This window comes from Eptesicus fuscus, chromosome 12 (assembly GCF_027574615.1).
Source record: "Eptesicus fuscus isolate TK198812 chromosome 12, DD_ASM_mEF_20220401, whole genome shotgun sequence".
Taxonomy (NCBI): domain Eukaryota; kingdom Metazoa; phylum Chordata; class Mammalia; order Chiroptera; family Vespertilionidae; genus Eptesicus; species Eptesicus fuscus.
In genome coordinates this window covers 5,587,687-5,593,686 of record NC_072484.1, presented here as the reverse complement: position 1 = coordinate 5,593,686, position 6,000 = coordinate 5,587,687, and the positions used below count along the sequence as shown (strand labels likewise).

Here is a 6,000-nt window from a genome sequence, read left to right as displayed (position 1 = left end):
GAGTTCCACTTTTACTTTTTTTTTCAATCCTCACCAGAGGATATACACTGAGTGGCCAGATTATTATGATCTCTGAACACATAATAATCTGGCCACTAGGTGTATATCCTATATAATAAAAGGCTAATATGCAAATTGTCCCCTTGACCAGGAGTTCAACCAGCAGGCAGGCTGGCCAACCGCCCATGTCCCCTCCCTGTGGCCAGGCTGGCCGGACCCCACCCATGCACTTATTCATGCACTGGGCCTCTAACATATATATAGAGATCATAATAATCTGGCCACTCAGTGTTGTTTATTGATGTTAGAGAGAGGAAGGGAGAGAGAAAGAGAGAGAGAAACATCAATCGGTTGCCTCCCATACTGGCCCCAACTGGGGATTGAATCTGCAACCTGGGTATGTGCCCTGACTGGAATCCAGCCGCAACCTTGGCATATTGGGACTGCGCTCCGACCAACCAAGCCACTGGCCAGCTGCAATGAAGCTGTTGACAGTCAGCACAGTGTGCGCTTCACTCACGGAGGCGGGGGGGGGGGGGGGGGGGGGCGGCCCGCAGGATAGGGAATACCTGTGGGGAGGCTCCCACTAGAGCAGACGATGACCTGCAGTGTGACCCTGGGCCACGGCCTCTGGGCCTGGGCTGTGGGAGCTCTTTAATCCATTCTTCTGTAAAAATAAGACACTGGGGCACTGGAGACCCAAGACTCTGGTCTGGAACCTGACTGGAGATGCCAGGCGCCAAGGAGCCGCCCAAACTCCCAGCCTTGGAAAAGGCACCTGAGGTGTGAACCAGGGCCAGGCCCGGGAGGGAGACTGTGCTGGAAGGAGCATTCGTTTTATTGGTCATTCGTGATTAGAAAAGTGGGGCTGGTGGAAGGTGGGCGCATGGCCCATGGCCATGACGGTGCCACAGGGGGAACTGCTGGTCCAGTGTCCCAGGGCAGGAAGGGCAGGGGCCACAGGCCTCCAGCAGAGCATAGGCTGAGGGTGGCATCTCCTTGTCCTTTTGGAAATGTCCCAAGACTAAGGCTGGCCCTGGCCCCTCCCTGCCCTCCTCAGGCCTGCTGCGTGTCTGTGTTGGCCATGACCCTCCTTGGGGGTCTTGTTCTGCCTCTGGGCCTCGCTGTCCCAGCTTCAGTGGGGAGGAGCCACGGATGGAGCAGGACTCACACTGGCGAGTATCCTCCAGTCCAGTCCTGGCTCTGGCGTTCTCAGGGGTGCAGTGCACAGGCAGGTGGCCCAAGGTCGAGGCAGCTCCTGGGGTTTGTGTGGCTGTGGCCGGCACAGCCTGGGCATCAGGGCCTACTGCCAGGGCGCCAGGTCCACCACAGGCTTCCGGATGCTGAAGGTCGCGATGAAGATGTTGACCACGACAATGATGAAGAAGAGGCCGGTGGTCAGGTTGTTGAAGTCAACTTGGCCTTCTTGGCTGGGTTGTTGAGGTTGTACCTGTCCAGGAAGATGAGCAGCACGCCCACGCAGATTTGCAGCACCAGGGAGATGGAGATGGCACCACCAGGAGCACAAAGAAGCCAAAGCCAGGGCCCTGGCCGATGACTGCCTTCGGCTGCGAGGTGTTGGCCCTCAGCAGGGTGATGTCCAGCATGCTCTCTGCGGTACTTTTCTTGTTGGTGTAATGGTTCACGTTGATGGGCCTGTTCCTGCCCCAGCGGGTCGGCGGGGTGTCCGGGGCATTGGGTGAGTCCAACCGCAGGTCACTGTTGAGCTCGTAGCCCTCGGGGGCCGAGTCCATGGTGCACACGGCCACCGCTGCCTCACTCTGAGTCTGAGACCGCCCGCTCCCCACTGCGGGTCCATTTTTAATTTTTTGAGGAAACTCCATGCTGTTTTCCACGGTGGCTGCACCAGTCTGCATTCCCACCAGGCTGCACAAGGGTTCCCTTTCTCCACATCCTCACCAGCACTTGCCATTTGTTCATGGTAGCCATTCTGACAGGTGTGAGATGGTACCTCACTGTTGTTTTGATTTGCATCAGATATTAGTGGCTTTGAGTATGTCTCCTGGCCTTCTGTATGTCCCCTTCTGAAAAGTGTCTAGGTCCTTTGTCCATTTTTTGAGTGGATTGTTTATCTTCCTTTTGTTCAGTTGTATGAGTTCCCTGTAAATTATGGAGATTAAGCCCTTATCGATTTTAACATTGGCAAATATGTTCTCCCATGCAGTGGGCGTGTTTTATGATTCTTGAGCACAAGTTTCTGGCCCAAGAAGCTTCCCGAAATTTACTCTGTTGCAGGTGAACAGAAACCCTAAGCGAACTGCCTCAGGTAAAGAGGGAATTTATTGGCTCATCATTGTTGAAAAGGCCTTTGGCTTCAGCTGGATCCAGGAGCTCAGAGGAGCTCTCAATTTTGCTTTCCCCTCGTGACTTCGTTCTCAGGTGGATTATGCCCTTCAGCGGGTGAAATGCCACCACCAACTTCAGGCTCACATCCTTTCACTGTAGAAACTGCAAGCAGAATGGCTATTGAGCAGGCAAAAATGACACTGCTGTTGGTCACAGAAATGGCACAGGTGATAGATGTCCATAGATGTAAGCAAATGCTTGTACTTCTCTTTCTGTTTTCCAGCCCTTCCCAAACATTAAACAATGAACATGGGCTTAGTTAGGGCTACTTTGGTGGCAAATAACAGACACCCTCTCAAACTAGCTTAAGAAAAAAATAATTATTTTTTAAAGAATTAAGGGTGGGGTTGGGAATGGGAATGAAGAGCAAGCTGTGAGGCCTGACTTTGTGAGTGTGTGACAAGGAAACTGGGAATCCACTCAGCGTCAGCGTGGAAGCCCCTCTCTGCGTGACCGCTGGCTGGCTGTGGGTTGACTTCGGTCTCTCTACATTGGATGTTTCCTTTCCTCTGCTTAGTGCAGGACAAGGCCACTGCAGGCGGTTCCCCCAGCCTCTCAGAGCCACTGGGAGCCTGTGCTCCCCTCCAGTTCTCAGGAGAGAGAGTCCGATTGGGCCAGCTTAGGGGAGGGGCCACCCTAAGTCCAACTTTTAATTTTAGAATAGTTTTAAATTTCCAGAAAAATTGAGAATATAGTACAGAGAGTTTCCATATATTGCACACCCATTTTCTCCTGTTAACCTATTAATATTGTCTAATAGTTATGATTAATAAGCCACTATTGATTCATTGTTATTTACTGAAGTCCATACTTTATCTAGATTTGCTTAGTTTTTCCCTAATGTCCTTTTTCTGGCCCAGTATCCCACCCAAGTCACCCCATCACATTTAGACATAATGTCTCCCTAGGCTGCTTTTGGCTCTGAGTTTCTCAGACTTTCTTTGGTTTTGATGACCTTGACAATTTGGAGGACACTTGATCATATATTTTGTAGAGTGGCCCTCGTTTGAGATTGATCTTATGTTATTCTCACAAGATCTGTAGACTGTGGTCATGGGTTTGGGAGGGGAAGACCCAAATAGGCCTTCTCATCACATCATGTCAAGGGTACATGCTATGAACGTGACTTATCGCTGTAGATGTTGACAGAGGTCGTGTTTGCCAGGTGTCTCCACTTTAACTTTTAAAGTTCCCTTTCTTCCCTTCTGACTTCTTGTCAACTCTTCTTATGCTGTTGCTGTCATTGACTTATAAAGTACCCATGACATCATTCTCTGCCTGAATCTGATGCAAGAGGAAGTGGAATGTCATATCAATTTAAATGCATTGGGAACAGAGTTGCTTTGTTGTTTTTTTAAAACGCTTTCAAAATATGGGGTTTCCTCAAGGGAAGAGAGCATTCTGTCCAAAACGCTGTGCCCTCCAGAATGAAATCTGGAATGAGGTTTGGCTTCTTTTCCAGGTGATACAATTCATATTTGAATGACTTATCAAAAGAAGTAGATTTCTCTTAAGTTTTGTTTTCCAAGTATTGTGAATTTATGGGAGAAAAAAAGAGTGACTCAGATGCCTGGGGACCCCTGAGTTTTCTTGTGAACACATTGAGTGTACTTTAGAAATGCTATTGCCTAAAGAAACTAGGCTTCAAACGTGCCTACAATATAAATGAACATTTCACTTTAAACAAACAAATAACCCCCCTCAAACACAACCTCTGTGCCACTAATAACCTGACCATGGTTTTTTTTACCCCCAAGCAATTTTGGGAAATAAAAAGTTTATATTTTTTCACTATGGCAGCCAACCTTTTTCCTTTTCTTTGTTAAAGCTGCCAAATATTACTTGCCTTAAAAAAGGTGCTATGAGTACCAGGAAGAGGCAAGCTAGATGAATGGTGGGTGAACTATTTCATGAGTGTGTTTATGAAAATAAATACTGTGCATTGCTGGGTGGTTGATCAGCCCAAAGGAACATGGTGCTTGCTCATGGCCGTTTGCTTCTCAGGGTACCTAGGAAGCGCCTGGGTAGCTAAGCACGTCCTTCAGGCTGGAGTGTGGGCAGGATGCATGTGTACACATCACAGCTTCACATGCTAATACTCTACACACTGTCTGCACACCAGCACTCTTGTGAAAGACAGCCATGGCAAGTGACTGCAATCCAGCTCAAAATGACTTAAGCAAAACGATCATTCATTGGCCACCCAAGTCCAAGGCAGGGCAGTAACTAAGAGGTGCAGGGCCGCCAGGGTTCTGAAATGGTCTCAAGTCAGGAGAAATGGGCAACCCCTTGAGCAAGGGGGACCTTGCCTGGCCAGCTCCCCTGCATGGCACGCCAGCTGGATTGCTGTGGGCAATGGGGTATGCTTGTTGCCACAGAGCCCCAGGCCCCACTGTTATCTACTGAGTCATTTAGGAGGCCTGCCTGGCCCACATACGCCATGGCCCATCTGCCACTCTCATCCTCTGCTCCTCAGGTTGCTCAGCTCAGAGCATTCTGTTCCACCCAGCAAAGGGCCAATGGTCTTTCCAGCCAGTGCTGAACCCAAGCCCAGACCCGAGACCGAGCCTTTTGGCACCAGATAGCTGGAGCAAATGTGAGCCTCTCAGGAGGGAAATGCTGGGTGCAGAGTTTCACAGGGCTCAGGCAGTTTTAGAAATAGGCTCATAGAAAATGATCTCTGTCCGGGGCTGTGGCTGCCTCCGCCCCCTTATCTTCATATTTGCTCCAGCGTTTGAAACTGGAGGAGAATCCCATCACGTGTGCTCAACTTCAGCTAATTAACTGTTTCCTCCAAAGGAAAAGGAATGCCTGGTGGCATACTTTGCATATGTATGTGTATACACCCTCCATTCCCACCTGTCCACACCTCACCCAGAATCAGGGGAATCCTTTCAGCCCCACCCTCGCCTGCCTTATCCCCTGGGCTTGTATACACAAACCCTGCTTACAGTATTCTGCGCATGATTGATGGGATTTTCAAGAGCAAATCTGACCACACCCAGTTCTTTTTATTTTACTATTATTTACTTAGCTTTTCAGAAAGTCTTTATTTTTCTGTTATGAATAACTACTTTTTGTAGTTTTCCCAAATGATTCAATAAATTTCATAATTTTTATGTGCCTGACTGGGATCCATGAAATAAAGTACAGTTCCCCATCCAAAGGCATACGGAAAGGCTCAGATTAAACTGCTTTCCATGTTCAGGAACAAGCCTGACTTTAAATTACTCCTTTAAATTAGATGGGAATTTGGTACAATTTTCATAGCATTTTTAATCATGATGTTTTCTTAGGCACCATTCCACCAAGTGACAGCTTTCCAGAAGTTGTAGTATCACAACTTGAGTGTAACTGCAGTTTTGTTTAATCCCAGAATTATGCTGAATGTGGCTTTCTTTTTAAAGCGAAAATACATGCTCTGTGTATAGTTGTAAAACACTGATGTCCTAGGTCCCCATTACTTTTTTTTTGGTTCCCATTACTTTCAATCAAGAGTGATTATACTTGGGTGAGAAGAAAATTCATGTGTTAAATGATGAAATTTCAGGTTGTAGTAAAATGAAAAGGAAAAGGAAAAAAAGATTTTTTTTTAATTGAGGCTTTACGGAATAGGATTTATATTTAATCAGA

At 47.8% G+C, this 6,000-nt stretch overlaps 1 pseudogene; it reads right to left on the bottom strand.

Annotated features, from left to right (window-relative positions):
* Positions 1–1,303: 1,303 nt before the first annotated feature.
* On the bottom strand, positions 1,304–1,754 carry LOC103285912 (ninjurin-1-like; annotated as a pseudogene).
* Positions 1,755–6,000: the final 4,246 nt, after the last annotated feature.